Here is a 17,490-nt window from a genome sequence, read left to right as displayed (position 1 = left end):
GAAGAGCATGAAAAGGTGTGAAAACTATGAAGAGCTTCAAAAGGTGTCCAAAATAAGAGGAGCATGGAACGGTCTGAAAAATATGAGGAGCATGAAACGGTGTTGAAAAACATGAAGAGCGTGAAATGGTGAAAAAAATATGAACAGCTTCAAACGGTGTCAAAAATATGAGGAGCATGAAACAGTCTGAAAATTATGAGGAGCATGAAACGGTGTTGAAAAACATGAAGAGCATGAAAATGTGTGAAAATTATGAAGAGCTTCAAAAGGTGTCAAAAATATGAGGAGCATGAAAAGATCTGAAAAATATGAGGAGCATGAAACGGTGTTCAAAAACATGAAGAGCTTGAAAAGGTGTGAAAAATATGAAGAGCTTCAAAAGGTGTCAAAGATATGAGGAGCATGAAAAGGTCTGAAAAATAGGAGTAGCATGAAACGGTGTTGAAAAACATGAAGAGCATGAAAAGGTGTGAAAAATATGAAGAGCTTCAAAAGGTGCAAAAATATGCGGAGCATGAAACGTTGTTGAAAAACATGAAGATCATGAAAAGGTGTGAAAAATATGTACCGCTTCAAATTGTGTCAAAAATATGAGGAGCATGAAACGGTCTGAAAAATATGAGGAGCATGAAACGGTGTTGAAAACATGAAGAGCATGAAAAGGTGTGAAAAATATGAATAGCTTCAAAAGGTGTCCAAAATATGAGGAGCATGAAACGGTCTGAAAAACATGAAGAGCATGAAAAGGTGTGAAAAATATGAAGAGCTTCAAAAGGTGTCAAAAATATGAGAAGCATGAAAAGTTGTGATAAATATGAGGAGCATGAAAAGGTGTGAAATCTACAAGGTGCATGAAACGTTCTGAAAAATATGAGGAGCATGAAACGGGGTTGAAAAACATGAAGAGAATGAAAAGGTGTGAAAAATATGAAGAGATTCAAAAAGGGTCAAAATATGAGGAGGATGAAATGGTCTGAAAAATATGAGGAGCATGAAACGGTGTTGAAAAACATGAAGAGCATGAAACGGGGTTGAGAAACACGAAGAGCATGAAAAGGTGTGAAAAACATGAAGAGCTTCAAAAGGTGTCAAAAATATGAGGAGCATGAAACGGTCTGAAAAATCCATGAAACGGTCTGAAAAATATGACTAGCATGTAAAAGTGGGAAAAATATGAAGAGCTTCCAATGGTGTAAAAAATATGAGGAGCATGAAACGGTCTGAAAAATAGAAGGAGCATGAAACGGTGTTGAAAAACATGAAGAGCATGAAAAGTTGTGAAAAATATGAAGAGCTTTAAAAGGTGCCAAAAATATGAGGAGCAGGAAAAGGTGTCAAAAATACGAGGAACATGAAAAGGTCTGAAAAATACGAGGAGCATGGAACGGTGTTGAATAACATGAGGAGAATGAAAGGGTGCAAAAAATATTAAGAGATTCAAAAGGTGTCAAAAATATGACGAGCAGGAAATAGTCTGAAAAACAGGAGGAGCATGAAACGGTGTTGAAAGAGATGAAGAGCAATAAAAGTTGTGAAAAATATGAAGAGCTTCAAAAGGTGTTAAAAATATGAGGACCATGAAACGGTCTAAAAATTATGAGGAGCATGAAACGGTCTGAAAAACATGAAGAGTATGTAAAGTTGGGAAAAATATGAAGAGCTTCAAAAGGTGTCAAAAATATGAGGAGCATTAAACTGTGTTGAAAAACATGAAGAACATGAAAATGTGTGAACAATATGAAGAGCTTTAAAGGGTGTCAAAAATATGAGGAGCATGAGTAGGTCTGAAATATATGAGGAGCATGAAATGGTGTTGAAAAACATGAAGAACTTGAAAAGGTGTGAAAAATATGAAGAGCTTCAAAGGGTGTCGAAAATATGAGGAGCATGAAACGGTCTGAAAATTATGAGGAGCATGAAACGGTTTTCAAAAACAGGAGGTGCATAAAAAGTTGTGAAAAATATGAAGAGCTTCAAAAGGTGGCATAAATAGGAGGAGCAGGAAACGGTCTGAAATAATGAAGAGCATGAAATGGTGTTGAAACATATGAAGAGCATGAAAAGGTGTGAAAAATATGAAGAGCTTCAAAAGGTGTCAAAAATATGAGGAGCTAGAAGCGGTCTGAAAAAAATGAGGAGCATGAAATGGTCTGAAAAACATGAAGAGCATGTAAAGATGGGAAATATATGAGGAGCTTCAAATGTTGTCAAAAATGTGAGGAGCATGAAACGGTCTGAAATTTATGAGGAGCATGAAACGGTTTGAAAAATAGGAGGAGCCTGAAACGCTGTTGAAAAACATGAAGAGAATGAAACAGTGTTGAGAAACATAAAGAGCATGAAATGGTGTGAAACATATGAAGAGCTTCAAAAGGTGTCAAAAATATGAGGAGCATGAAAAGGTGTGAAAAATATGAGGAGCATGAAACGGGATTGAAAAAAGTAAAAAGCATGAAAAGGTGTGAAAAATATGAAAAGCTTCAAATGGTGTCAAAATATGAGGACCATGAAACGGTCTGAAAAATAGGAGGAGCATGAAACATTGTTGAAAAACATGAAGAGCATGAAAAAGTGTGAAAAATATGAAGAGCTTCAAAGGGTGTCAAAAATATGAGGAGCATGAAACGGTTTGAAAAATATGAGAAGCATGAAAAGGTGTGGAAAAATATGAAGAGCATGAAAAGGTGAAAAAAATATGAAGAGCTTCAAAAGGTGTCAAAAGTATGAGGAGCATGAAACAGTCTGAAAAATATCAGGAACATGAAACGTTGTTGAAAAACATGAAGATCATGAAACGCTGTTGAAAAACATGAAGAGCATGAAAAGGTGTGAAAAATATGAAGAGCTTCAAAAGGAGTCAAAAAATGAGGAGCATGAAACGCTGTGAAAAATCAGAGGAGCATGAAATGGTGTTCAAAAATATGAAGAGCATGAAACGGTGTTGAAAAACATGAAGCGCATGAAAATGTGTGAGAAATATGAAGAGTTTCAAAGGGTGTCAAAAATATGAGGAGCATTAAACGGTGTTGAAAATCATGAAGAACATGAAAATGTGTGGAAAATATGAAGAGCTTCAAAGGGTGTCAAAAATATGAGGAGCATGAAATGGTCTGAAAAACATGAAGAGCATGTAAAGGTTTGAAAAATATGAAGAGCTTAAAAAGGTGTCAAAAATATGAAGAGCATGAAACGATCTGAAAAATATGAGAAGCATGAAACGGTAAGAAAAATAGGAGGAGCGTCAAACGGTGTTGAAAAACATGAAGAGCATGAAAAGGAGTGAAAAATGTGAAGAGCTTCAAAAAATGTCAAAAATATGAGGAGAATGAAACGGTCTGAAAAAAAATGAGGAGCATGAAACGGTGTTGACAAACATGAAGAGCAGGAAACGGTCTGAAAAATATGAGGAGCATGAAACTGTGTGAAAAATAGTAGGAGCGTCAAACGGAGTTGAAAAACATGAAGAGCAAGAAAAGGTGTGAAAAATATGAAGAGCTTCAAAAGGTGTCAAAAATATGAGGAGTATCAAACGGTCTGAAAAACAGGAGTAGCATGAAACGTTGTGGAAAACATGAAGAGCATGAAACGGTGTTGAAAAACATGAAGAGCATGAAAAGATGTGAAAAATATGAAGAGCTTCAAAAGGTTTTAAAAAATACAGGAGCATGAAACGGGCTGAAAAATAGAGGAGCATGAAACGGTGTTGAAAATCATGAAGAACATGAAAAGGTGTGAAAAATATGAAAAGCTTTAAAAGGTGTCAAAAATATGATGAGCATGAAACGGTGTTGAAAAACATAAAGAGCATGAATCGGTGTTGAGAAACATGAAGAGCATGAAAGGTGTGAAAAATATGAAGAGCATGAATCGGTGTTGAGAAACATGAAGAGCATGAAAAGGTGTGAAAAATATGAAGAGCTTCAAAAGGAGTCAAAAAATGAGGAGCATGAACAGTTCTGAAAAATACGAGGAGCATGAAATAGTGTTCAAAAATATGAAGAGCATGAAACGGTGTTGAAAAACATGAAGAGCATGAAAATGTTTGAAAAATATGAAGAGCTTGAAAGGGTGTCAAAAATATGAGGAGCATGAAAAGTTGTGAAAAATATGAGGAGCATGAAAAAGTTTGAAAACAACGAGGATCATGAAACGTTCTGAAAAATATGAGGAGAATGAAACGGTGTTGAAAAACATGAAGAGCATGAAAAGGTGTGAAAAAAATGAAGAGCTTCAAAAGGTGTCAAAAATATGAGGAGCATGAAACAGTCTGAAAAATATGAGGAGCATGAAACGGTATGAAAAATAGGATTAGCATGAAGCGGTGTTGAAAAACATGAAGAGCATGCAAAGGTGTGAAAAATATGAAGAGCTTCAAAGGGTGTCAAAAATATGAGGAGCATGAAACGGGCTAAAAAATAGGAGGAGCATGAAAAGGTGTTAGAAAACATGACGAGCATGAAAGGTTTGAAAAATATGAAGAGCTTCAAAAAATTTCCAAAATATGAGGAGCATGAAACGGTCTGATAATAGTAGGAGCATGAAACGGTGTTGAAAAACATGAAGAGCATGAAAATGTGTGAAAAATATGAAGAGCTTCAAAAGGTGTCAAAAATATGAGGAGCATGAAAATTTGTGAAAAATATGAGGAACATGAAAAAGTGTGAAAACTATGAAGAGCATGAAACATTCTGAAATATATGAGTAACATGAAATTGTGTTGAAAAACATGAAGAGCATGAAAAGGTGTGACAGATATGAAGAGCTTCAAAAGGGGTCAAAAATAGGAGGAGCATGAAACGGTGTGAAAAATATGAGGAGCATAAAAATGTGTGAAAAATACGAGGAGCATGAAACGGTCTGGAAAATATGAGGAGCATGAAACGGAGGTGAAACACATGAAGAGCATGAAAAGGTGTGAAAAATATGAAGAGCTTCAAAAGGTGGGAAAAATATGAGGAGCATGAAACAGTCTGAAAAATAGGAGGAGCATGAAACGGTGTTGGAAAACATGAAGAGCATGAAAGGGTTTGAAAAATATGAAGAGCTTCAAAATGTGTCCAAAATATGAGGAGCATGAAACGGTCTGAATAATAGTAGGAGCATGAAACTGTGTTGAAAAACATGAAGAGCATGAAAAAGTGTGAAAAATATGAAGAGCTTCAAAGGATGTCAAAAATATGAGGACAATGAAACGGTCTGAAAAATATGAGGAGCATGAAACGGTATGAAAAATAGGAGGAGCATCAAACGGTGTTGAAAACATGAAGAGCATGAAAGGAGTGAAAAATGTGAAGAGCTTCAAAAAATTTCCAAAATATGAGGAGCATGAAACGGTCTGATAATAGTAGGAGCATGAAACGGTGTTGAAAAACATGAAGAGCATGCAAATGTGTGAAAAATATGAAGAGCTTCAAAAGTTGTCAAAAATATGAGGAGCATTAAACAGTGTTGAAAAACAATAAGAGCATGAAAATGTGTGAAAAATATGAAGAGCTTCAAAAGGTGTCAAAAATATGAGGAGCATGAAAATTTGTGAAAAATATGAGGAACATGAAAAGGTGTGAAAATTACGAAGAGCATGAAACATTCTGAAATATATGATTATCATGAAATGGTGTTGAAAAAAATGAAGAGCATGAAAAGGTGTGACAAATATGAAGAGCTTCAAAAGGGGTCAAAAATAGGAGGAGCATGAAACGGTGTGAAAAATATGAAGAGGTTGAAAATGTGTCAAAAATATGAGGAGCATGAAACGGTCTGTAAAATATGCGGACCATGAAACGGTGTTGAAAAACATGAAGAGCATGAAACGGTGTTGAAAAACATGAAGAACATGAAAAGGTGTGAAAAATATGAAGAGCTTTAAAAGGTGTCAAAAATATGAGGAGCATGAAACGGTGTTGAAAAACATAAAGAGCATGAAACGGTGTTGAGAAACATGAAGAGCATGAAACGGCGTGAAAAATATGAAGTGCATGAATCGGTGTTGAGAAATATGAAGAGCATGAAAAGGTGTGAGAAATATGAAGAGCTTCAAAAAGAGTCAAAAAATGAGGAGCATGAAAAGTTCTGAAAAATACGAGGAGCATGAAATAATGTTCAAAAATATGAAGAGCATGAAACGGTGTTGAAAAACATGAAGAGCATGAAAATGCTTGAAAAATATGAAGAGCTTGAAAGGGTGTCAAAAATGAGGAGCATTAAACGGTGTTGAAAAACAATAAGAGCATGAAAAGGTGTGAAAAAAATGAAGAGCTTCAAAAGGTGTCAAAAATATGAGGAGCATGAAACGGTATGAAAAATAGAATTAGCATGAAGCGGTGTTGAAAAACATGAAGAGCATGCAAATGTGTGAAAAATATGAAGAGCTTCAAAGGGTGTCAAAATATGAGGAGCATGAAACGGGCTGAAAAATAGGAGGAGCATGAAACGGTGTTGGAAAACATGACGAGAATGAAAAGGTTTGAAAAATGTGAAGAGCTTCAAAAAATTTCCAAAATATGAGGAGCATGAAACGGTCTGAATAATAGTAGGAGCATGAAACGGTGTTGAAAAACATGAAGAGCATGAAAAGGTGTTGAAAAACATGAAGAGCATGCAAATGTGTGAAAAATATGAAGAGCTTCAAAGGGTGTCAAAAATATGAGGAGCATTAAACAGTGTTGAAAAACAATAAGAGCATGAAAATGTGTGAAAAATATGAAGAGCTTCAAAAGGTGTCAAAAATATGAGGAGCATGAAAATTTGTGAAAAATATGAGGAACATGAAAAGGTGTGAAAACTACGAAGAGCATGAAACATTCTGAAATATATGATTATCATGAAATGGTGTTGAAAAAAATGAAGAGCATGAAAAGGTGTGACAAATATGAAGAGCTTCAAAAGGGGTCAAAAATAGGAGGAGCATGAAACGGTGTGAAAAATATGAGGAGCATAAAAATGTGTGAAAAATACGAGGAGCATGAAACGGTCTAAAATATGAGGAGCATGAAACGCAGGTGAAACACATGAAGAGCATGAAAAGGTGTGAAAAATATGAAGAGCTTCAAAAGGTGGGAAAAATATGAGGAGCATGAAAAGGTCTGAAACTTATGAGGAGCATGAAACGTTGTTGATAAACATGAAGAGCATAAAAAGGGGTGAAAAATATGAAGTCCTTCAAAAGGTGTTCAAAATATAAGGAGCATGAAACGTCTGAAAAATATAAGGAGCATGAAACGGTGTTGAAAAACATGAAGAGCATGAAAAGGTGTGAAAAATATGAAGAGCTTCGAAAGGTGTCAAAAATATGAGGAGCATGAAACGGTCTGAAAAATAGGAGGAGCATGAAACGGTGTTCGAAAACATGAAGAGCATGAAAAGGGGTGAAAAATATGAAGACCTTCAAAAGGTGTCCAAAATATGAGGAGCATGAAACGGTCTGAATAATAGTAGGAGCATGAAACGGTGTTGAAAAACATGAAGAGCATGAAAAAGTGTGAAAAATAAAAAGAGCTTCAAAGGATGTCATAAATATGAGGAGAATGAAACGGTCTGAAAAATATGAGTAGCATGAAACGGTGTTGAAAAACATGAAGTGCATGAAAAGGTGTGAACAATATGAAGAGCTTCAAAGGGTGTCAAAATTATGAGGAGCATGAAACGGTCCGAAAAATATGAGGAGCATGAAACGGTATGAAAAATAGGAGGAACATCAAACGGTGTTGAAAAACATGAAGAGCATGAAAGGAGTGAAAAATGTGAAGAACTTCAAAAGTTGTCAAAAATATGAGGAGCATGAAACGGTCTGAAAAATATGAGGAGCATGAAAAGGTTTGAAAAATAGTAGGAGCATCAAACGATGTTGAAAAACATGAAGAGCAAGAAAAGGTGTGAAAAATATGAAGAGCTTCAAAAGGTGTCAAAAATATGAGGAGCATCAAACGGTCTGAAAAATATGAGAAGCATGAAACGGTCTGAGAAACATGAAGAGCATGTAAAGGTGGGAAAAATATGAATAGCTTCAAAAGTTGTCAAAAATATGAGGAGCATTAAACGGTGTTGAAAAACATGAAGAACATGAAAATGTGTGAACAATATGAAGAGCTTCAAAGGGTGTCAAAAATATGAGGAGCCTGAAATGGTCTGAAAAACATGAAGAGCATGAAAAGGTGTGAAAAATATGAAAAGCTTCAAACGGTGTCAAAAATATGAGGAGCATTTTACAGTCTGAAATGTAGAGGGAGCAGGAAAAGGTGTTGAAAAACATGAAGAGCATGAAAATGTGTGAAACATATGAAGAGGTTCAAAAGGTGTCAAAAATATGAGGAGCATGAAAAGGTTTGTAAAATATGAAGAGCTTCAAAAGGTGTCCAAAATATGAGGAGCATGAAACGGTCTGAATAATAGTAGGAGCATGAAACGGTACTGAAAAACATGAAAAGCATGAAAAGGTGTGAAAAATATGAAGAGCTTCAAAGGGTGTCAAAATATGAGGAGCATGAAACGGTCTGAAATATAAGAGGAGCATGAAATGGTGTTGAAAAACATGAAGAGCATGAAAAAGTGTGAAAAATATGATGAGCTTCAAAGGATGTCAAAAATATGAGGTGCATGAAACGGTCTGCAAATTATGAGAAGCATGAAAAGGTGTGGAAAAATATGAAGAGCATGAAAAGGTTTGAAAAATATGAAGAGCATCAAAAGGTGTCCAAAATATGAGGAGCATGAAACGGTCTGAAAAATAGGAGGAACATGAAACGATGTTGGAAAACATGAAGAGCATGAAAAGGTTTGAAAAATATGAAGAGCTTCAAAATGTGTCCAAAATATGAGGAGCATGAAACGGTCTGAATAATAGTAGGAGCATGAAACGGTGTTGAAAAACATGAAGACCATGAAAAGCTGTGAAAAATATGAAGAGTTGAAAAGTTGTCAAAAATAGGAGGAGCATTAAACGGTGTGAAAAATATGAGGAGCATGAAAAAGTGTGAAAAATACGAGGAGTATGAAAATTTCAGAAAAATATGAGGATCATGAAATGGTGTCGAAAAACATGAAGATCATGAAAAGGTGTGAAAAATATGAAGAGGTTGAAAATGTGTCAAAAATACGGGGAGAATGAAACGGTCAGAAAAATATGAGGAGCATGAAACGGTGTTGAAAAACATGAAGAGCATGAAACGGTGTTGAAAAACATGAAGAGCATGCAAATGTGTGAAAAATATGAAGAGCTTCAAAGGGTGTCAAAAATATGAGGAGCATTAAACAGTGTTGAAGAACAATAAGAGCATGAAAATGTGTGAAAAATATGAAGAGCTTCTACAGGTGTCAAAAATATGAGGAGCCTGAAAAGGTCTGAAAATTATGAGGAGCATGAAACGTTGTTGATAAACATGAGGAGCATAAAAAGGTGTGAAAAATATGAAGTCCTTAAAAAGGTGTCCAAATTATGAAGAGCATGAAACGGTCTGAAAAATACAAGGAGCATGAAACGGTGATGAAAAACATGAACAGCATGAGAAGGTGTGAAAAATATGAAGAGCTTCAAAATTTGTCAAAAATATGAGGAGCATGAAACGGTCTGAAAATTAAGAGGAGATTGAAACAGTGTTGAAAAGCATGAAGAGCATGAAAAGGTGTGAAAAATATGAAGAGCTTCAAAAGGTGTCAAAAATATGAGGAGCATGAAACAGTCTGAAAAATATGAGGACCATGAAACGGTGTTGAAAAACATGAAGAGTATGAAAAGGTGTGAAAAATAGTAGGAGCATGAAACGGTGTTTAAAAACATGAAGAGCATGACAAGGTGTGATAAATATGAAGAGCTTCAAAAGGCGTCAAAAATATGAGGAGCATGAAACGGTATGAAAAACAGGAGGAGCATGAAACGGTGTTGGAAAACATGACGAGCATGAAAAGGTTTGAAAAATATGAAGAGCTTCAAAAAGTTTCCAAAATATGAGGAGCATGAAACGGTCTGAATAATATTAGGAGCATGAAACGGTGTTGAAAAACATGAATAGCATGAAAAGGTGTTGAAAAACATGAAGAGCATGCAAATGTGTGAAAAATATGAAGAGCTTCAAAGGGTGTCAAAAATATGAGGAGCATTAAACAGTGTTGAAAAACAATAAGAGCATGAAAATGTGTGAAAAAATGAAGAGCTTCAAAAGGTGTCAAAAATATGAGGAGCATGAAAATTTGTGAAAAATATGAGGAACATATAAGAGTAACATGAAATGGTGTTGAAAAACATGAAGAGCATGAAAAGGTGTGACAAATATGAAGAGCTTCAAAAGGGGTCAAAAATAGGAGGAGCATGAAACGGTCTGAAAAATATGAGGAGCATGAAACGCAGGTGAAACACATGAAGAGCATGAAAAGGTGTGAAAAATATGAGGAGCATGAATGTGTGAAAAATACGAGTAGTATGAAACCTTCTGAAAAATATGAGGAGCCTCAAACGGTGTTGAAAAACATGAAGAGCATGAAGAGGTGTGAAAAATATGAAGAGCTTCAAAGGGTGTCAAAAAAATGAGGAGCATGAAACGGTTTTGATAAACATCAAGATCATGAAACGGTGTTGAAAAACATGAAGAGCATGAAATGGTGTGTAAAATATGAAGAGCTTAAAAAGGTATCAAAAATATGAGGATCATGAAAAAGTGTGAAAAATACGAAGAGCAACAAAAGGTGTGAAAAATATGAAGAGCTTCAAAAAGGGTCAAAAATATGAGGAGCATGAAACGGTCTGAAAAATATGAGGAGTATTAAACGGTGTTGAAAAACATGAAGAGCATGAAACGGTGTGGAGAATCATGAAGAGCATGAAAAGGTGTGAAAAATATGAAGAGTTTCAAAAGGTGTCAAAAATATGAGGAGGATGAAACGGTCTGAGAAATACGAGGTGCATGAAATGGTGTTCAAAAATATGAAGAGCATGAAACGTTTTTGAAAACATGAAGAGCATGAAAAGGTGTGACAAATATGAAGAGCTTCAAAAGGTGTCCAAAACATGATGAGCATGAAACGGTCTGAAAAACATGAAGAGCATGAAAAGGTGGGAAAAATATGAAGAGCTTCAAAAGGTGTGAAAAATACGAGGAGCATGAAACGGTCTGAAAAATATGAGGAGCAATAAACGGTGTTGAAAAACATGAAGAGCATGAAAGGTGTGAAAAATATGACAAGCTTCAAACGGTGTCAAAAATATGAGGAGCATGAAAAGTTGTGATAAATATGAGGAGCATGAAAAGGTGTGAAGTCTACGAGGAGGATGAAACGTTCTGAAAAATATGAGGAGCATAAAATGGTGTTGAAAAACATGAAGAGCATGAAAAGGTGTGAAAAATATGAAGAGCTTCAAAAGGTGTCAAAAATATGAGGAGCATGAAACGGTGTTGAAAAACATGAAGATCATGAAAAGGTGTGAAAAATATGAACCGCTTCAAATGGTGTCAAAAATATGAGGAGCATGAAACGCTCTGAAAAATATGAGGAGTATGAAACGGTGTTGAAAAACAAGAAGACCATGAAAAGGTGTGAAAAATATGAAGAGCTTCAAAAGGTGTCCAAAATATGAGGAGCATGAAACGGTCTGAAAAACGTGAAGAGCCTGAAAAGGTGGGAAAAATATGAAGAGCTTCAAAAGGTGTGAAAAATATGAGGAGCATGAAACGGTCTGATAAATATGAGGAGCATGAAATGTTCTGAAATATAGGAGGAGCATGAAACGGTGTTGAGAAACATGAAGAGCATGCAAAGGTGTGAAAAATATGAGGAGCATGAAAAAGTAAGAAAAATACGAAGAGCAGGAAGGTGTGAAAAATATGAAGAGCTTCAAAATGTGTCAAAAACATGAGGAGCATGAAACGGTTCGAAAAATATGAGGAGCATGAAACGGTGTTGAAAACATGAATAGCATGAAAAGGTGTGAAAAATATGAAGAGCTTCAAAGGGTGTCAAAAATATGAGGAGCAAGAAACGGTCTGAAAAATATGAGGAGCATTAAACGGTGTTGAAAAACATGAAGAGCATGAAACGGTGTGAAAAATATGAAGAGCTTCAAAAGGTGTCAAAAATATGAGAAGCATGAAAAGCTCTGAAAAATACGAGGAGCATGAAACGGTGTTGAAAAACATAAAGAGTGTGAAATGGTGAAAAAAATATGAACAGCTTCAGAAGGTGTCAAAAATATGAGGAGCATGAAACGGTCTGAAAATTATGAGGAGCATGAAACGGTGCTGAAAAACATGAAGCATGAAAAGGTGTGAAAAATATGAAGATTTTCAAAACGGTTAAAAATATGAGGAGCATGAAACGGTCTGAAAAATATGAGGAGTATTAAATGGTGTTGAAAAACATGAAGAGCATGAAACGGTGTTGAAAAACATGAAGAACATGAAAAGGTGTGAAAAATATGAAGAGCTTTAAAAGGTGTCAAAAATATGAGGAGCATGAAACGGTGTTGAAAAACATAAAGAGCATGAAACGGTGTTGAGAAACATGAAGAGCATGAAACGGCGTGAAAAATATGAAGTGCATGAATCGGTGTTGAGAAATATGAAGAGCATGAAAAGGTGTGAGAAATATGAAGAGCTTCAAAAAGAGTCAAAAAATGAGGAGCATGAAAAGTTCTGAAAAATACGAGGAGCATGAAATAATGTTCAAAAATATGAAGAGCATGAAACGGTGTTGAAAAACATGAAGAGCATGAAAATGCTTGAAAAATATGAAGAGCTTGAAAGGGTGTCAAAAATGAGGAGCATTAAACGGTGTTGAAAAACAATAAGAGCATGAAAAGGTGTGAAAAAAATGAAGAGCTTCAAAAGGTGTCAAAAATATGAGGAGCATGAAACGGTATGAAAAATAGAATTAGCATGAAGCGGTGTTGAAAAACATGAAGAGCATGCAAATGTGTGAAAAATATGAAGAGCTTCAAAGGGTGTCAAAATATGAGGAGCATGAAAAGGGCTGAAAAATAGGAGGAGCATGAAACGGTGTTGGAAAACATGACGAGAATGAAAAGGTTTGAAAAATGTGAAGAGCTTCAAAAAATTTCCAAAATATGAGGAGCATGAAACGGTCTGAATAATAGTAGGAGCATGAAACGGTGTTGAAAAACATGAAGAGCATGAAAAGGTGTTGAAAAACATGAAGAGCATGCAAATGTGTGAAAAATATGAAGAGCTTCAAAGGGTGTCAAAAATATGAGGAGCATTAAACAGTGTTGAAAAACAATAAGAGCATGAAAATGTGTGAAAAATATGAAGAGCTTCAAAAGGTGTCAAAAATATGAGGAGCATGAAAATTTGTGAAAAATATGAGGAACATGAAAAGGTGTGAAAACTACGAAGAGCATGAAACATTCTGAAATATATGATTATCATGAAATGGTGTTGAAAAAAATGAAGAGCATGAAAAGGTGTGACAAATATGAAGAGCTTCAAAAGGGGTCAAAAATAGGAGGAGCATGAAACGGTGTGAAAAATATGAGGAGCATAAAAATGTGTGAAAAATACGAGGAGCATGAAACGGTCTAAAATATGAGGAGCATGAAACGCAGGTGAAACACATGAAGAGCATGAAAAGGTGTGAAAAATATGAAGAGCTTCAAAAGGTGGGAAAAATATGAGGAGCATGAAAAGGTCTGAAACTTATGAGGAGCATGAAACGTTGTTGATAAACATGAAGAGCATAAAAAGGGGTGAAAAATATGAAGTCCTTCAAAAGGTGTTCAAAATATAAGGAGCATGAAACGTCTGAAAAATATAAGGAGCATGAAACGGTGTTGAAAAGCATGAAGAGCATGAAAAGGTGTGAAAAATATGAAGAGCTTCGAAAGGTGTCAAAAATATGAGGAGCATGAAACGGTCTGAAAAATAGGAGGAGCATGAAACGGTGTTCGAAAACATGAAGAGCATGAAAAGGTGTGAAAAATATGAAGAGCTTCAAAAGGTGTCCAAAATATGAGGAGCATGAAACGGTCTGAATAATAGTAGGAGCATGAAACGGTGTTGAAAAACATGAAGAGCATGAAAAAGTGTGAAAAATAAAAAGAGCTTCAAAGGATGTCATAAATATGAGGAGAATGAAACGGTCTGAAAAATATGAGTAGCATGAAACGGTGTTGAAAAACATGAAGTGCATGAAAAGGTGTGAACAATATGAAGAGCTTCAAAGGGTGTCAAAATTATGAGGAGCATGAAACGGTCCGAAAAATATGAGGAGCATGAAACGGTATGAAAAATAGGAGGAACATCAAACGGTGTTGAAAAACATGAAGAGCATGAAAGGAGTGAAAAATGTGAAGAACTTCAAAAGTTGTCAAAAATATGAGGAGCATGAAACGGTCTGAAAAATATGAGGAGCATGAAAAGGTTTGAAAAATAGTAGGAGCATCAAACGATGTTGAAAAACATGAAGAGCAAGAAAAGGTGTGAAAAATATGAAGAGCTTCAAAAGGTGTCAAAAATATGAGGAGCATCAAACGGTCTGAAAAATATGAGAAGCATGAAACGGTCTGAGAAACATGAAGAGCATGTAAAGGTGGGAAAAATATGAATAGCTTCAAAAGTTGTCAAAAATATGAGGAGCATTAAACGGTGTTGAAAAACATGAAGAACATGAAAATGTGTGAACAATATGAAGAGCTTCAAAGGGTGTCAAAAATATGAGGAGCCTGAAATGGTCTGAAAAACATGAAGAGCATGAAAAGGTGTGAAAAATATGAAAAGCTTCAAACGGTGTCAAAAATATGAGGAGCATTTTACAGTCTGAAATGTAGAGGGAGCAGGAAAAGGTGTTGAAAAACATGAAGAGCATGAAAATGTGTGAAACATATGAAGAGGTTCAAAAGGTGTCAAAAATATGAGGAGCATGAAAAGGTTTGTAAAATATGAAGAGCTTCAAAAGGTGTCCAAAATATGAGGAGCATGAAACGGTCTGAATAATAGTAGGAGCATGAAACGGTACTGAAAAACATGAAAAGCATGAAAAGGTGTGAAAAATATGAAGAGCTTCAAAGGGTGTCAAAATATGAGGAGCATGAAACGGTCTGAAATATAAGAGGAGCATGAAATGGTGTTGAAAAACATGAAGAGCATGAAAAAGTGTGAAAAATATGATGAGCTTCAAAGGATGTCAAAAATATGAGGTGCATGAAACGGTCTGCAAATTATGAGAAGCATGAAAAGGTGTGGAAAAATATGAAGAGCATGAAAAGGTTTGAAAAATATGAAGAGCATCAAAAGGTGTCCAAAATATGAGGAGCATGAAACGGTCTGAAAAATAGGAGGAACATGAAACGATGTTGGAAAACATGAAGAGCATGAAAAGGTTTGAAAAATATGAAGAGCTTCAAAATGTGTCCAAAATATGAGGAGCATGAAACGGTCTGAATAATAGTAGGAGCATGAAACGGTGTTGAAAAACATGAAGACCATGAAAAGCTGTGAAAAATATGAAGAGTTGAAAAGTTGTCAAAAATAGGAGGAGCATTAAACGGTGTGAAAAATATGAGGAGCATGAAAAAGTGTGAAAAATACGAGGAGTATGAAAATTTCAGAAAAATATGAGGATCATGAAATGGTGTCGAAAAACATGAAGATCATGAAAAGGTGTGAAAAATATGAAGAGGTTGAAAATGTGTCAAAAATACGGGGAGAATGAAACGGTCAGAAAAATATGAGGAGCATGAAACGGTGTTGAAAAACATGAAGAGCATGAAACGGTGTTGAAAAACATGAAGAGCATGCAAATGTGTGAAAAATATGAAGAGCTTCAAAGGGTGTCAAAAATATGAGGAGCATTAAACAGTGTTGAAGAACAATAAGAGCATGAAAATGTGTGAAAAATATGAAGAGCTTCTACAGGTGTCAAAAATATGAGGAGCCTGAAAAGGTCTGAAAATTATGAGGAGCATGAAACGTTGTTGATAAACATGAGGAGCATAAAAAGGTGTGAAAAATATGAAGTCCTTAAAAAGGTGTCCAAATTATGAAGAGCATGAAACGGTCTGAAAAATACAAGGAGCATGAAACGGTGATGAAAAACATGAACAGCATGAGAAGGTGTGAAAAATATGAAGAGCTTCAAAATTTGTCAAAAATATGAGGAGCATGAAACGGTCTGAAAATTAAGAGGAGATTGAAACAGTGTTGAAAAGCATGAAGAGCATGAAAAGGTGTGAAAAATATGAAGAGCTTCAAAAGGTGTCAAAAATATGAGGAGCATGAAACAGTCTGAAAAATATGAGGACCATGAAACGGTGTTGAAAAACATGAAGAGTATGAAAAGGTGTGAAAAATAGTAGGAGCATGAAACGGTGTTTAAAAACATGAAGAGCATGACAAGGTGTGATAAATATGAAGAGCTTCAAAAGGCGTCAAAAATATGAGGAGCATGAAACGGTATGAAAAACAGGAGGAGCATGAAACGGTGTTGGAAAACATGACGAGCATGAAAAGGTTTGAAAAATATGAAGAGCTTCAAAAAGTTTCCAAAATATGAGGAGCATGAAACGGTCTGAATAATATTAGGAGCATGAAACGGTGTTGAAAAACATGAATAGCATGAAAAGGTGTTGAAAAACATGAAGAGCATGCAAATGTGTGAAAAATATGAAGAGCTTCAAAGGGTGTCAAAAATATGAGGAGCATTAAACAGTGTTGAAAAACAATAAGAGCATGAAAATGTGTGAAAAAATGAAGAGCTTCAAAAGGTGTCAAAAATATGAGGAGCATGAAAATTTGTGAAAAATATGAGGAACATATAAGAGTAACATGAAATGGTGTTGAAAAACATGAAGAGCATGAAAAGGTGTGACAAATATGAAGAGCTTCAAAAGGGGTCAAAAATAGGAGGAGCATGAAACGGTCTGAAAAATATGAGGAGCATGAAACGCAGGTGAAACACATGAAGAGCATGAAAAGGTGTGAAAAATATGAGGAGCATGAATGTGTGAAAAATACGAGTAGTATGAAACCTTCTGAAAAATATGAGGAGCCTCAAACGGTGTTGAAAAACATGAAGAGCATGAAGAGGTGTGAAAAATATGAAGAGCTTCAAAGGGTGTCAAAAAAATGAGGAGCATGAAACGGTTTTGATAAACATCAAGATCATGAAACGGTGTTGAAAAACATGAAGAGCATGAAATGGTGTGTAAAATATGAAGAGCTTAAAAAGGTATCAAAAATATGAGGATCATGAAAAAGTGTGAAAAATACGAAGAGCAACAAAAGGTGTGAAAAATATGAAGAGCTTCAAAAAGGGTCAAAAATATGAGGAGCATGAAACGGTCTGAAAAATATGAGGAGTATTAAACGGTGTTGAAAAACATGAAGAGCATGAAACGGTGTGGAGAATCATGAAGAGCATGAAAAGGTGTGAAAAATATGAAGAGTTTCAAAAGGTGTCAAAAATATGAGGAGGATGAAACGGTCTGAGAAATACGAGGTGCATGAAATGGTGTTCAAAAATATGAAGAGCATGAAACGTTTTTGAAAACAT

Source organism: Cervus elaphus, chromosome 8 (genome assembly GCF_910594005.1).
Source record: "Cervus elaphus chromosome 8, mCerEla1.1, whole genome shotgun sequence".
Lineage (NCBI taxonomy): Eukaryota > Metazoa > Chordata > Mammalia > Artiodactyla > Cervidae > Cervus > Cervus elaphus.
Note: the sequence above shows the minus strand (reverse complement) of the source record.